Source organism: Triticum aestivum, chromosome 2B (genome assembly GCF_018294505.1).
Source record: "Triticum aestivum cultivar Chinese Spring chromosome 2B, IWGSC CS RefSeq v2.1, whole genome shotgun sequence".
NCBI classification, from domain to species: domain Eukaryota; kingdom Viridiplantae; phylum Streptophyta; class Magnoliopsida; order Poales; family Poaceae; genus Triticum; species Triticum aestivum.
In genome coordinates this window covers 415,168,819-415,185,100 of record NC_057798.1, presented here as the reverse complement: position 1 = coordinate 415,185,100, position 16,282 = coordinate 415,168,819, and the positions used below count along the sequence as shown (strand labels likewise).

General features: G+C 41.0%; 1 pseudogene; it reads left to right on the top strand.

The window, feature by feature from the left end:
- Positions 1 to 16,282, top strand: part of LOC123039243 (uncharacterized) — a 76,629-nt pseudogene that overhangs the window by 24,162 nt on the left and 36,185 nt on the right.

The following is a 16,282-nucleotide window of genomic DNA, read 5'->3' as shown; positions in this document are numbered from 1 at the left end:
CTATGTTATAGCTATTACATGAGGAATCGCATCCGACATAATTATCCATCACTGATCCAATGCCTACGAGGTTTTCACATATTGTGCTTCACTTATTTACCTTTTCGTTGGTATTGTTACAATTGCTACAAAACCCCAAAATATTACTTTTGCCACTGTTACCTTTATTGTCATACTACTTTGCTACTAAATACTTTGCTGCAGATACTAAGTTATCCAGGTGTGGTTGAATTCACAACTCAACTGCTAATACTCAATAATATTCTTTGGCTCCCCTTGTGTCGAATCAATAAATTTGGGTTGAATACTTTACCCTCGAAAGCTGTTGTGATCCCCTACATTTGTGGGTTATCAAGACTAATTTCTGGCGCCGTTGCCGGGGAGCATAGCTCTATTCTCTGAGTCACTTGGGATTTATATCTGTTGATCACTATGAGGAACTTGAAAGACGAAAGAACCAAGATTTTGCCCTCAACTATGAGGGGAGGTAAGGAACTACCATCTAGCTCTACACTAGATTCTCCTTCTGTTAGTAGTAAGGTTGCGACACCTAAACCTGCTACTGCTATGAATTCTGATATGTCGCATGTTATTGATGATGCCACTTCTGCTATGCATGATACTTATGATGAAACTACTTTTGTGCGTGATACTACTTTGTCATTAGGTGAATTTCTTGATGAACAACTTCCTAGGGCTAGAGAGAATGAAATTATTGAAGATACTATTATTGATGATAGTGATGATGAAAGTTCTCCCAATGATTATGAATTGCTTGTTGTTCCTGAGGGTTATGTTATGGAAGAGAAAGCTGCTAGAGCTATCTTTGCTTGTAAAGATAGATATGATCTTAAAAAGTTATTAGCTAAATGGAAGCAGCAATCTCTTAATGCTAGAATGAAACCTGACCCTGCTTTTGCTACTTCACCTATCTGTGTTACTGATAAGGATTATGAATTCTCTGTTGATCCTGAGATTATTACTTTAGTTGAATCTGATCCTTTTTATGGCCTTGAATCTGAAACTGTTGTGGCACATCTTACCAAGTTGAATGATATAGCCACCCTGTTTACTAATGATGAGAAGTCTCGCTATTATTATATCCTTAAAATATTTCCGTTCTCATTAAAGGGTGATGCTAAGATTTGGTTTAATTCTCTTGCTCCTGGTTGTGTGCGTGGTCCCCAGGATATGATTTATTACTTCTCTGTTAAATATTTCCCTGCTCATAAGAAACAAGCTGCCTTGTGGGAAATATATAATTTTGTGCAAATCAAAGAAGAGCGTCTCCCACAAGCTTGGGGGAGGCTTCTCCGATTACTTAATGCTTTGCCTGATCATCCTCTTAAGAAAAATGAAATACTTGATATCTTTTATAATGGACTAACTGATGCTTCCAAGGACCACTTGGATAGTTGTGTTGGTTGTGTTTTCAGGGAAAGAACAGTCGACGAAGCTGAATTACTATTGAATAATATGTTGACTAATGAAAATAATTGGACTCTTCCTGAGCCAATTCCTGAACCAATTGAGCCAACTCCTAAGCCTATTCCTAAACCCACTCCGAAGAAGAGAGGTGTTTTATTTCTTGGTCCTGAAGAAATGCAAGAGGCAAAGAAATCAATGAAAGAAAAAGGTATTAAAGCTGAAGATGTTAAGAATTTACAACCTGTCGAAGAAATACATGGTCTTAATATACCCCCTGTTGAAGAACCACATTGTCTTGATAACCCGACTTAGGTAGTAAAGGTAAATTCTCTCTATAGATATGATAAAGTTGAAATTCCCTCTACTAAATTTCATAGCCCATGCTTAGATGAATTTGATGACTCTATGGCTAGACAAGAAAGTTTTAATGCATATGTGGGTAGAGAATTAAAGAATAACGCTTTCGAGATAGGGCGCGTGAGTGATTATATGGCTAGATTTAAAGGAGAACTTAAACATGTTAGCAAATATGCTTCTATGGTTGCTACTCAAGCTGAGCAAGTACTTAAAGCTCAAAATGATTTGCTTGATGAATTAAATAATAAACCTGACTTTGCTGTTAGAGTGGCTACTAGAACTGGTAGAATGACTCAGGAACCTTTGTATCCTGAAGGCCACCCTAAGAGAATCGAGCAAGATTCTTAGAAAAATAATTTAGAGGCACGTACTAAAAAGAAGAAAAAGAAAAACGATAGGACTTTGCATGCTTCTAGTGAACATGTTGTAGACACACCTGAGAATCCCAATGATATTTCTATCTCTGATGCTGAAACACAATCAGGTGATGAACATGAACCTAGTGATAATGTTAATGATAATGTTCATGCTGATGCTCAACCTAGCAAAAACAATGAAGTAGAGATTGAACCTGCTGTTGATCTTGATAAGCCACAATCAAAGAATCAATGTTATGACAAGAGAGATTTTGTTGCTAGGAAGCACGGTAGAGAAAGAGAACCATGGGTTCAGAAACCCATGCCCTTTACTTCTAAACCATCCAAGACAAAGGATGACGAGGATTTTCAGCGCTTTGCTGAAATGATCAGACCTATCTTCTTACGTATGCGCTTAACTGATATGCTTAAAGTAAATCCTTATGCTAAATATATGAAGGATATCATTACAAACAAAAGAAAGATACCGGAAGCTGAAATTTCCACCATGCTTGCTAATTACACTTTTTAGGGTGGAATACCAAAGAAACTTGGAGATCCAGGGGTACCAACCATACCATGCTCCATTAAAATAAATTATGTTAGAACTGCTTTATGTGATCTTGGAGCTGGTGTTAGTGTTATGCCTCTCTCTTTATATCGTAGACTTGAATTGAATAAGTTGACACCTACTGAAATATCTTTGCAAATGGCCGATAAATCAACTGCTATACATGTCGGTATTTGTGAGGATGTGCCTGTTGTGGTTGCAAATGTCACTATCTTAACGGACTTTGTTATTCTTGTTATTCCCGAGGACGATAGTATGTCGATTATCCTTGGTAGACCCTTTTTGAATACTGCAGGGGCTGTTATTGATTGCAACAAAGGCAATGTCACCTTTTATGTTAATGGCAATGAGCATATGGTACACTTTCCGAGGAAACAATCTCAAGTTCATAGCATCAATTCTATTGGAAAAATTTCAACTATCATTATTGGAGGTTTTGAATTTCCTCTTCCTACTGTCAAGAAAAAGTATGATATTCTTATTATTGGGGATGTTCATATCCCCGTTGAAGTAACTTAGTGTTATTCGAAATTTATTTGGTTCTGTGTTATTCGGAATGAGTTTGTTAACAAGACTTGATCAACCTTGTTAGTGGATTCATTTTGATGATCACGAGATGGATGAAACTAGAAGGCACAACCTTATGTACCCTCTTTTTACTTTCTGTTATTTAGAATAAATAAAGCAAAAATAGTATTATCCGTCTGTTTTCTGAATATCCGTGCAATAAAAAATATCTCGAAAATAAAAGTGCTCCAAATGCCCTGCAAATTTAGTATGATTTTTTATGGAATATTTGAGGATTTTATGCACTGAAATCACTGTAGGAGGGGCAAGCACCAGGCCACGAGAGTGGAGGGCGCGCCCACCTTCCCTGGGCGCGCCCCCTGTCTCGTGGGCCCCTGGTGGCCCCCTCCACTTATGCCAGCACCCACACACTCCATCTTCTTCCCAAAAAAATCTCCATCCAGCTCAAGCACGAGTTCTAGCTCATTTTGCTGCGATTTTCGATCTCCTTGCTCAAAGCTCCATTCACAAAACTGCTTTGGGAGATTGTTGCTTGGTATGTGACTCCTCCATTGGTCAAATTAGTTTTTGTTCTAGTGCTTTATTCATTGCAAATTTTTGCTGCATAGGTGACCATGTTCTTGAGCTTGCATGTTAAATTTATGAGGTCACAAGTAATTCTAATGCATGATATAGGCTCTAGGCACTTGTAGGAGTAGTTGCTATCAATCTTGTTTAGTTTTATTTACTTTTATTTTGAAGTTACTAAAATTTCAGAAATTTTTCAGAAAAAGAATTATGTCTAGGAGAATGTACCAAGGTGGTTCCTCGGTAAAGAAAGGACCCAGGATTGCTATACGTGAGCAAGACGATGAACTACCGAGAGACGCAGAAGTACGAGCTTGTGAGTGGCCATCCGATGATTTTATGGTTGAAGCAGGCTTTAAGGAGGAATTTGACGCGTATGTGCGTAATGCTGATCTGGAGGACTTCTTACAAGATAAGTGTCCTCAGTACTATCAATTGACTGATTCCTTTGTGCGAAGGTTTAAATATAAATGTACACGTAATTCTCCGAGTGTCCTATTTGATATCTATGATACATCTTATACCATGGACTTAGAGGATTTTACAACTGCTTGCAAACTTCCACAGTGGGGCAATATTAATGATCCCCACAAATCTGAATTTAGAGATTTCCTTGCTAGTATTACTGTGGGAGAATCTAGGGATATTGCACAAGCTACCATAGGGAGCATTCATTTTCCTGCTATACATTATTTTTCTCTTTTCATTGGTAGATGCATTAACGGTAAGGACGAAGCATGTCATATGTGTGTCCCTGATCTTAGTGTCCTCAAGAGTGCTGTGTTAGGTAATAAAGATTACAACCTGGGGGCGATAGTTGCACGTAGGTTGCATAATAATGGTAGGGCTGGAGATTTATTTGGAGGAATTTATGCGACCCGTGTGGCTAATTATCTTGGTATAGCCCCACGAGAGGGGGATATGATGTTACCTCCTGCTTATTTAGATTATGACGCTATGGTCCAACATCATTTTCTTAAGAGGAATGAACAATTCCTCCAGTATCGACTAATCTATGACAGACGCAACACTGTCCATGTTACTCTTCCTGCTCCTCTCCTTTTTGATTACCAGGCAAAAGGAAGATATGTTGTTACCAGGGAGGAAGCACCTGAACACGAGGGGAGAGCGGAGGCGGCTCGCCAACATGCCACAGCTCAGGAGGCATTTGCTGTTGCATCTCAGTACGACCCCAGTTACAACTACGGATATCAGCCAGGCTACCCTTGGCATTAGACCAACTTAGGCCAAAAGGCTAAGCTTGGGGGAGTACGTATTTCCCACCGATTTTACATTCATGTTCACACACTATTCTAGTTGTCGGTGCTCATACTCTTTCATTGTATTATCCATGCTAGTTTAAATTTCTTTTTCTAGTTTTCTTCTTGTGTGTTTGATAAACCTTAAGAAAAACCAAAAAATTAGTTAGTTTAATTTCCATGCTTGTAGTAGAAATTAAAATGAAAACCCAAAAAGATTTATCGTTCTTCTTCTTACTTGTTGGGAGCTTTCCCATGTAAATAGTTTTATTTTCTTTTCTTTCCTTTGGGGGTCGAGAGTAGAAGAACAAATTGAAAATGTTTAGTGGCTCTCATATGCATGATTGTTTATTTAACTTAGAGCCCATATTACTTTATCTTCTCTCTTGAGTTGAATGCTTGCAGATTCCAGCTTAGTCCAATGCACGTGCACTATTATTATTATACACATCGTTCAGTAGTGCAAGTGAAAGGCAATAATGAAGATATATGATGGACTGATTGAGATGAAAGCAGCTGGTATGAACTCGACCTCTCTTGTTTTTGTAAATATGATGAGTTCATCGTTCCTGATTGAGCTTATTATGAAGTAAACATATTTGCAATGACATTTAGAGATTATAGTTACGTGTGCCATGCTTGATTAGCTATGAGTTGTAATGGTTTACCTTGCGTGCCAACATGCTATTAGAATGATTATGATGTGGTATGATGGGATGGTATCCTCCTTTGAATGAATTGAGTGACTCGACTTGGCACATGTTCACGCATGTAGTTGAAACAAATCAACATAGCCTTCATGATATTTATGTTCATGGCGGATTATATCCTACTCATGCTTGTACTCGGTGTGAATTAATTTTAATGCATGTTTATGACTGTTGTCGCTCTCTCAGTTGGTCGCTTCCCAGTCTTTTGCTAGCCTTCACCTGTACTAAGCGGGAATACTGCTTGTGCATCCAAACTCCTTAAACCCCAAAGTTGTTCCACATGAGTCCACCATACCTACCTATATGCGGTATTTACCTGCCGTTCCAAGTAAATTTGTATCTGCCAAACTCCAAACCTTCAGATGAAATTCTGTTTTGTATGCTCGAGCAGCTCATGTTTCAACTAGGGCTGCCTATATCTTCCATGCTAGGTGGGTTATTCTCAAGAGGAGTGTACTCTGCTCCTCATTCACGAGAAAGGGCCGGTAACCAGGATGCCTAGTCCCATGATCCAAAAAGATCAAAGCAAATCAATATAATTAAACAAAACTCCCCCGGGGCTGTTGTTAGTTGGAGGCACTCGTTGTTTCGAGCAAGCCATGGATTGATGCTTCTTGGTGGTTGGGGGAGTATAAACCTTTACCATTCTGTTTGGGAACTGCCTATAATGCATGTAGTATGGAAGATACAGCCATCTCATAGTTGTTGTGTTGACAGTGAAAGTATGCCGCTCAAAATGTTATTCAATCTCTCTTTTAAAATCGAGCTCTGGCACCTCTACAAATCCCTGCTTCCCTCTGCGAAGGGCCTATCCATTTACTTTTATGTTGAGTCATCGTCCCTCTTATTAAAAAGCACCCGCTGGAGAGCACACTGTCATTTGCATTCATTACTATTGGTTTATATTGGGTATGACTTGACTGGATCTCTTTTACCATGAATTACAATGTTTAGTCAGTCCTTGATCTTTAAAGGTGCTCTTCATTTATGGTTTGCGGTCTCAGAAAGGGCTAGCGAGATACCATTTTTTTATATCATGTTATGATTGTTTTGAGAAAGTGTTGTCATCCGAGTTTTATTATTATGGCTCGCTAGCTGATTATGCCATTGATATGAGTAATTGTGAGACCGAGGTGTTATTATGAGTATGGTTAGTTCATAATATTTGCTGAAACCTGAATGCTGGCTTTGCATGTTTACAACAACAAGAGCAAACTGAGTTTGTAAAAGTTGTTCTTTATCACTTTCAGTTTATCAACCGAATTGCTTGAGGACAAGCAAAGGTTTAAGCTTGGGAGAGTTGATACGTCTCCAACGTATCTACTTTTCCAAACACTTTTGCCCTTGTTTTGGACTCTAATTTGCATGATTTGAATGAAACTAACCCGGACTGACGCTGTTTCCAGTAGAACTGCCATGATGTTGTTTTATGTGTAGAAAACAAAAGTTCTTGGAATGACCTGAAAATCCACGGAGGCACTTTTCGGAAAATATAAAAAATACTGGAGAAAGAATCAAGACCAGGGGGCCCACACCCTGTCCACGAGGGTGGGGGGTGCGCCCACCCCCCTGGGCGCGCCCCCCTGTCTCGTGGGCCCCCTGAGGCTCCATCGACCTCAACTCCAACTCCATATATTCTATTTCATGGAGAAAAAATCAGAGAGGAAGTTTCATCGCGTTTTACGATACGGAGACGCCGCCAAGCCCTAATCTCTCTCGGGAGGGCTGATCTGGAGACCGTTCGGGGCTCCGGAGAGGGGGATTCGTCGACGTCATCATCATCGACCATCCTCCATCACCAATTTCATGATGCTCACCGCCGTGCGTGAGTAATTCCATCGTAGGCTTGCTGGACGGTGATGGGTTGGATGAGATTTACCATGTAATCAAGTTAGTTTTGTTAGGGTTTGATCCCTAGTATCCACTATGTTCTGAGATTGATGTTGCTATGACTTTGCTATGCTTAATGCTTGTCACTAGGGACCGAGTGCCATGATTTCAGATCTAAACCTATTATGTTTTCATGAATATATGTGTATTCTTGATCCTATCTTGCAAGTCTATAGTCACCTATTATGTGTTATGATCCGACAACCCCGAAGTGACAATAATCAGGATACTTCTCAGTGATGACCATAGTTTGAGGAGTTCATGTATTCACTATGTGCTAATGCTTTGTTCCGGTTCTCTATTAAAAGGAGGCCTTAATATCCCTTAGTTTCCACTAGGACCCCGCTGCCACGGGAGGGTAGGACAAAAGATGTCATGCAAGTTCTTTTCCATAAGCACGTATGACTATATTCGGAATACATGCCTACATTACATTGATGAACTGGAGCTAGTTCTGTGTCACCATATGTTATAGCTATTACATGAGGAATCGCATCCGACATAATTATCCATCACTGCTCCAATGCCTACGAGCTTTTTACATATTGTGCTTCGCTTATTTACTTTTCCGTTGCTATTGTTACAATTGCTACAAAGCCCAAAAATATTACTTTTGCCACTGTTACCTTTATTATCATACTACTTTGCTACTAAATACTTTGCTGCAGATACTAAGTTATCCAGGTGTGGTTGAATTGACAACTCAACTTCTAATACTCAATAATATTTTTTGGCTCCCCTTGTGTCGAATCAATAAATTTGGGTTGAATACTTTACCCTCGAAAGCTGTTGCGATCCCCTACACTTGTGGGTTATCACGGATGCCCAAGACACCCCAAGGTAATGTTCAAATACAACCAAGCATCTAAGTTTTGGGATGCCCCGGATGAGATCCCCTCTTTTGTCTTCAATCCCTCAGTAAAATTATTTGAGACTATTTTTATTCACCACATGATATGTGTTTTGCTTGGAGCGTCTTGTATTATACGAGTCTTTGCTTTCTAGTTTACCACAATCATCATTGTTGTACACACCTTTTGAGAGGGACACACATTAATCATGAATTTATTAGAATATTCTATGTGCTTCACTTATATCTTTTGAGCTAGGTAGTTGCTCTAGTGCTTCACTTATATCTTTTTAGAGCATGGTGGTGGTTTTATTTTGAAGAAATTGATGAACTATCATGCTTCACTTATATTATTTTGAGAGTCTTAAAAATGGTATGGCAATTTGCACCTCCGCTGTTTAGTGTTGCACATGAAAATTATACACTTGGCAGTTGTGCGCCATTTGTGTGCATAACTGTTCTAAGATAGATTGTGGAATCTCCTTACCTACCTTGTCAAATTTGAAAGTTGGCACCCATTCAGCACACAGCTGCACCCAAACATGTACACATTTTTGGACAGGTTTTTTATTTTTAGAGTGTGTACATGTCAGTTGCACAATAAGGGATAATAGTTGCACAACAATCAACCTATGATTGCACAACAATCAGCTATGTGATTTTTTTTTCAATTTCTTATGTATGATCAGTTGCAGACATATGTACACTAGTTGCACAGTTTGTCTGTATTCATTTCCCTTTTTTGTCTCAGGTGGGTGAAGTTGGAGTTGAAGGGAATGAAGGAAACATTCCTCAAGGACGTTCACAAGCTGGAAGGATTAGGGCCTCACCAGGGAGGTTTGTGAAGGTGAACAAGGATCTAGCACCTGTTCAAAGGTCTTTCTTGTATGAGAAGATGTTAGGAGGTTTGGTAAACCTAGCAGACACACTGCCTTCTGACTTGAAGAAGTTCCTAGTCCAGTCGTACGACCCAGGCAGTTCAGCTTTGGTATTCCCATCCAGGGGAACTATTCCAGTGGATGCTTCTAGTGTGCACATGAACTTTGGTTTACCCAACAGAGGGCCGCGATTGAAATACATTGTTGAAAAGGAGGTTGTGAAGGCTTTCAGTCAGATGTTCAACCACACCGGGCCACCCAAACACCCCACGGTTACCAAATTCAGCAAGACGATGAAAGCTACGGTACAACTGATAACAAGTTCCTCACTGGCTGGCTTGCAATTGCTTTCAGCACCTTTTTAGCTCCTACCACTAGTCTTTCTCTGAGCCCACGTTGCTATGGTGTTGTGCTAGAACTTGATGTTCTGTTGAAGAGCAACATGAGCTTATTTTTTGCTGACCACATAAACGAAGCATTCCGCAACATGGGTGAGGACAAGCAAACAGTCTGTTGCTGCCTGTATCATTTGATGGTGAGCTCTAATCAAGTTTTGTATCTGTTAGACATACTTTTCTACATGTTTTTGTGCTTTATCACCAATGTTCTCATATGTTCTCTTGGGGATGGTGCATGTACAGATTCTCTACATTGATGCACTTGAAGTTGATGTGTGAGTAAGCCACTGCAAGGTTTGAACCAATGCCTATGATAAGATTCTAATCAACAAGATAATGAGAAAGGACTTGATTTCGCCTGGCGTCTTTGGGAAAAATCAAGTGAGTTGGACATTCTACTCAAAGTCTGTAATTGCACATTTTTTCACATATCTATAAGTAGTTGCACAAGTATATATTGATAGTTGGCACACAGACTTAAGACAGTTGCACACATGCTTGTCTCATATTTCCTGCTACAGTACCACTTTCATTTGGACTTCACATAGTAATTTTAGTCAGTGTTTTTGCTTCTGAGGGCATGTGGTAGTTGCTCACATATCTTTAGGTAGTTGCACAAGTCTATGTTGATAGTTGGCACACGGACTTATGACAGTTGCACACATGCTTTGTTTCATATTCTGTCTTATAGTACCACTTTAAATTGGGACTTCACATAGTAATTTTAGTTACATTTTTTTGCTTCTAGGGCATGTGGTAGTTTCTCAGATGTGCGCTTTTTTCTTTATAGATCCACACAATAACTTTGTTATTGTTGTTAAATGATCTTTCTTTTTCTAAACAGCTCACGGAGCAGTATAGAAGCAAAGAGGATTCAACACTCTTCAGAGGATTGCTTCAGGCAGAAGCGTTTGTGGCGTCAAAGGTTCCAATGGTTACAATCCCCACGTGAGTTATCCTTTTTGCTGACCCACTTTTTTTGTACGTGAACAAAACTCATGGTTTTTTATTCTATTATGTGTTAGTTGTACTAATCATGCTTTGTTGTTTATTTTTTCGCGCCCAATGCATGCATGAGTTGCACAGAGTTATTATGTCAGTTGCAACATAGCTTTTGTGTACCTGCACCAAAGTTACACTTTATTTGCAGCAGTCACCTTTTTTTCTACTTGAATCAAACTTATGCTTTCACTTACACAGATTTCACAACTCCTAGTTACAAATTATGTTTTTTACTTCATGCAAACTTACCCCCTTTTCAGTTGCACACTACTTTGATATACTTGCACCAAACTTAGGTTTGCAGTTGCAAACAGATATACTTTGATATACTTTCATTATCCCTAATTTTCCTTTTTAAATTTTAAATTTTGTTTTTTCCAATGTTATGTAGAAGAAGTTCAAGTTAGCAAGTATGGTTCGTGATCTATGTAAAGGAATACCAGACAATCTTGGCAACTTCATCGAAGGTTTTGCCAAGCTTGATGAAGAGGAACCAGATTTGTCTCCTCTCAAAGGCCCTTCAAGCGATCAAACAAAGGCTCAAAGCTCACACACTAGGCGACGGAAGCATCAAACTGCTACCAAGCAAATAGAAGAGGTGGAGGGAAGTGAAGAAGATGAATTTCTGGAGGAAAGTGAGTCAGAGGAAGAAGATGTTGACCTGGGAGTTGGCAATGATTCTAAAGAAAGTGATGAGTTCAAAGAAGAAGATGAGGATCAAGAGGGAAGAAATGATGAAGAACGTGATGATGACAGTGACAACGATGATGGTGATGATGACAGTGACGATGATGCTGACAACAATGAAGACAAAGAAGAATCTGGTAATGACGATGTGGAAGAGGAAGAGGAAGGAGATGGAACAGACAAGGGGGAAGGTGAGGATATCGAGAAGGTTGATGGAGATGAGCAAGGAAAGGATGGGTACAGTGATGATGACAGCGAGGAGACATACAACAATGACAAGGGGGCCTTTGATGGAGGCAGTGACAGTGGGAAGGATGATGATTATGATGATGGCATGGGCGGCAGTGACAGCAGTTCAAAGAGGGCAAACACTTCTGGAGATGGAGGAAACAGCAGTAGCAGCTCAATTGATGATAGTGTAACTCTACAGTTTTTCATTCAAAAGGATATTCATTGCAAGGGTGAAGATCTGAAATTAGTTGGAACCAAAGCAGTTGTGCCAGAGGAAAGTTTCTCACTTTTTGACTTATGTAGATCAGAGCCAGCATCCACCAACAGATTTGAAATCCCCTTGCTGGAAACTCATGCAATGATTGACATGAAAGAGAAGAATAATTCCTTTCAAAAAATAATAAATGACGTACTACAAAGCACTGAGGAAGAAATGGAAGAGGTAGGAAAGGGTTTGGACTGGATTGGCTCAAATCCATGCTTGACAAGATAATGAAGGAAGGTGATGTATTTGAAGATGGTTCATCGTCAGGTGGTAGCAAGAGGATGGCAGCATCCCCACCGCGCCCACCCACTGTCCCAAAGCACAAGAAGCTCGTGACACTTAGCAAGAACTTGGTGTTGGATCAACCAAAAGATAAGATTCCTTGTATGGGAGAGAAAAATTTGAAGAACGGAAGTAAATCAAATGGAAAGGAGGTGCCAACTCTAGAGCCCAAGGAGGCAAGTGTTGTTCTACAGGAGCCAACCTTTGCGCATGTAGATGCCAAGCGCACCTCTACAACATGCGAACTCCCTGGTCAAAAAAGCAACAAAACAGTGTCTTTTGCCAAGGACACAAAGTTTGCATAAATGGGAACAAAGGTACCAAGCCATACTGTTAAGATTGCATCAAACAGTCAAGAGAAAGTTGTCAGTATGCCGTGTAGGAAGTCGGCAACCCCAACAGCTTCTGTGGCAACTCCAGCTTCAAGTGAGCCAACTTTGTGTCCAAATAGGCCAACTACAACATCAACTGCGCACAATACATCAACAATTAAGGAAAGTGAAACCACCACTGTGCCAACAGGAAGAGGAAGTGAGGCATCTGTAGTTGTATCTGTCCTACCCCCATCAGTCAACATAGAACCCCAAGTTGTCAGTGTGCCAATCCCAGAAACTGCATTGCCAACCCAAGCAGTCACTGTGCCAACCCCATTAGTCAGTGTGCCAACTCCAACCCCAACCCATTCAGTCAACATGGAACCCCTAGCTGTCAGTAATGTTGTCCAGGCTCAGAAACAACATTCGCCTACATTTTGCGCTCTTGATCAACAGCACAACCTTACACAAGAGCAAGTTTACAACCTTGTTCCCAAGTGTATTCCGCCAAGACCACCGCCAAGAATAATTGCACGAACCAAGTCAGCAGGTGATGCACCCAAGGATGTCCAAGGAGAGAACAACAGTGTGCATCCCATTCGTAGAACATCGCCAGCAAGATCATATCACGGTGATGGGTTATGTGATGCTCCACAATTTAACTTAGTTTTGGATCTTGATGATGACTCACCAGTTGCCACAGTTGACGAGCCTAACAAATCACAAGTGACACCACAGGAGGCAGGGTTATACAAAAGTAGTGAGCAAGATGATTGGGATTCGGTAACTTTGAGAGAGGTTTGCACTACTGCAGATAAGGTGGCCACTGGGAAGGCTCCAATTCATATCATCCTTTCGGATTCTCCAGATGAGTTTCACACGCGAATATGACAGGTGTTCTAGTGGGTGCAAGTGGGTCCAACAATACCACATGTGGCCCACTAGTGCAAAAACACACAAGGAGGATAATCAAGACAACTGATGTCTAGAGGTCTCCCTACATGGAATACAATAACAAAGACGTTCACTTGCAATGAACAAGTGAACAAGCTTTATGCACCAGTCCTCTATTATGTAAGGAATTTACCTGGAGAAAACATCATAGAAACAAGGTAAAACTAATACATTGTGGTAAAATCTATATTCCCTCTTCTCTTTTTAGTTGTCGAATCAGTCTTTATAGTTGGAGTTGAAGGAAATATGCCCTAGAGGCAATAACAAAGTTATTTTTATTTCCTTATTTCATGATAAATGTTTATTATTCATGCTAGAATTGTATTAACCAGAAATATAATACATGTGTGAATACATAGACAAACATAGTGTCACTAGTATGCCTCTACTTGACTAGCTCGTGAATCAAAGATGGTTAAGTTTCCTAGCCATAGACATGAGTTGTCATTTGATTAACGGGATCACATCATTAGGAGAATGATGTGATTGACTTGACCCATTCCGTTAGCTTAGCACTTGATCGTTTAGTATGTTGCTATTGCTTTCTTCATGACTTATACATGTTCCTACGACTATGAGATTATGCAACTCCCGTTTACCGGAGGAACACTTTGTGTGCTACCAAACGTCACAATGTAACTGGGTGATTATAAAGGAGCTCTACAGGTGTCTCCAAAGGTACATGTTGAGTTGGCGTATTTCGAGATTAGGATTTGTCACTCCGATTGTCGGAGAGGTATCTCTGGGCCCTCTCGGTAATGCACATCACTACAAGCCTTGCAAGCAATGTAGCTAATGAGTTAGTTACAGAATGATGCATTACATAACGAGTAAAGAGACTTGCCGGTAACGAGATTGAACTATGTATTGGATACCGACGATCGAATCTCGGGCAAGTAACATACCAATGACAAAGGGAACAACGTATGTTTTTATACAGTTTGACCGATAAAGATCTTCGTAGAATATGTAGGAGCCAATATGAGCATCCAGGTTCCGCTATTGGTTATTGATCGGAAACAAGTCTCGGTGATGTCTACATAGTTCTCGAACCCGTAGGGTCCGCACGCTTAAGGTTTCGTTGAAAGTTTTATTATGAGTTTATAGTTTTGATGTACTGAAGGTTGTTCGGAGTCCCGGATGTGATCACGGACTTGACGAGGAGTCTCGAAATGGTCAAGACATAAAGATCGATATATTGGACAACCATATTTGGACACCGGAAAGGTTCCGAGTGAGATTGGGACAATACCGGAGCTCCGGGAGGTTATCGAAACCCCCCGGGAGGTATATGGGCCTTATTGGGCCTTAGTGGAAAGGAGGGAGAAGAAGCAAAGGAGGGGGCGTCCCCCCAAGCCCAATCCGAATTGGGAGGGGCCCCCCTTTTCTTCTTCCCTCCCCCCTCTTCCTTCCTTCTCCCTCTCCTAATAGGAAAAGGGGGAGTCCTACTCCCGGTTGGGGTTGGACTCCCCCCCTAGGGCGCGCCACCCCCCTTGGCCGGCCCCCTCCTCCACTCCTTTATATACGGGGGAGGGGCACCCCATAGACACAACAATTGATCCCTTGATCTCTTAGCTGTGTGCGGTGCCCCCCTCCACCAGTCCTCGATAATATTGTAGCGGTGCTTAGGCGAAGCCCTGCGACGGTAGAACATAAAGATCGTCACCACGCCGTTGTGCTCGCGAAACTCTTCCCTGACATTCTGTTGGATCGGAGTACGGGGAACGCCATCGAGCTGAACGTGTGCTAGAACTCGGAGGTGCCGTAGTTTCGGTGCTTGATCGGTCGGGCCGTGAAGACGTACGACTACATCAACCGCATTGTTCTAACGCTTCCGCTTTCAGTCTACGAGGGTACGTGGACAACTCTCTCCCCTCTCGTTGCTATGCATCACCATGATCTTGTGTGTGCATAGGATTTTTTTTGAAATTACTACGTTCCCCAACAGTGGCATCCGAGCCTAGGTTTTATGCGTTGATGTATATGCACGAGTAGAACACAAGTGAGTTGTGGGCGATACAAGTCATACTGCTTACCAGCATGTCATACTTTGGTTCGGCGGTATTGTTGGATGAAGCATCCCGGACCGACATTACGCGTACGCTTACGCGAGACTGGTTCTACCGACGTGCTTTGCACATACGTGGCTGGCGGGTGTCAGTTTCTCCAACTTTAGTTGAACCGAGTGTGGCTGCGCCCGGTCCTTGCGAAGGTTAAAATAGCACTAACTTGACGAACTATCATTGTGGTTTTGATGCGTAGGTAAGAACAGTTCTTGCTCAGCCTGTAGCAGCCACGTAAAATTTGCAACAACAAAGTAGAGGACGTCTAACTTGTTTTTGCAGGGCATGTTGTGATGTGATATGGTCAAGACGCGATGCTATATTTTATTGTATGAGATGATCATATTTTGTAACCGAGTTATCGGCAACTGGCAGGAGCCATATGGTTGTCGCTTTATTGTATGAAATGCAAGCGCGCTGTAATTGCTTTACTTTATCACTAAGCGGTAGCGATAGTCGTAGAAGCAATAGATGGCAAAACGACAACGATGCTATGATGGAGATCAAGGTTTCGCGCCAGTGACGATGGTGATCACGACGGTGCTTCGGAGATGGACATCACAAGCACAAGATGATGATGACCATATCATATCACTTATATTGATTGCATGAGATGTTTATCCTTTATGCATCTTATTTTGCTTTGATTGACGGTAGCATTATAAGATGATCTCTCACTAATTATCAAGAAG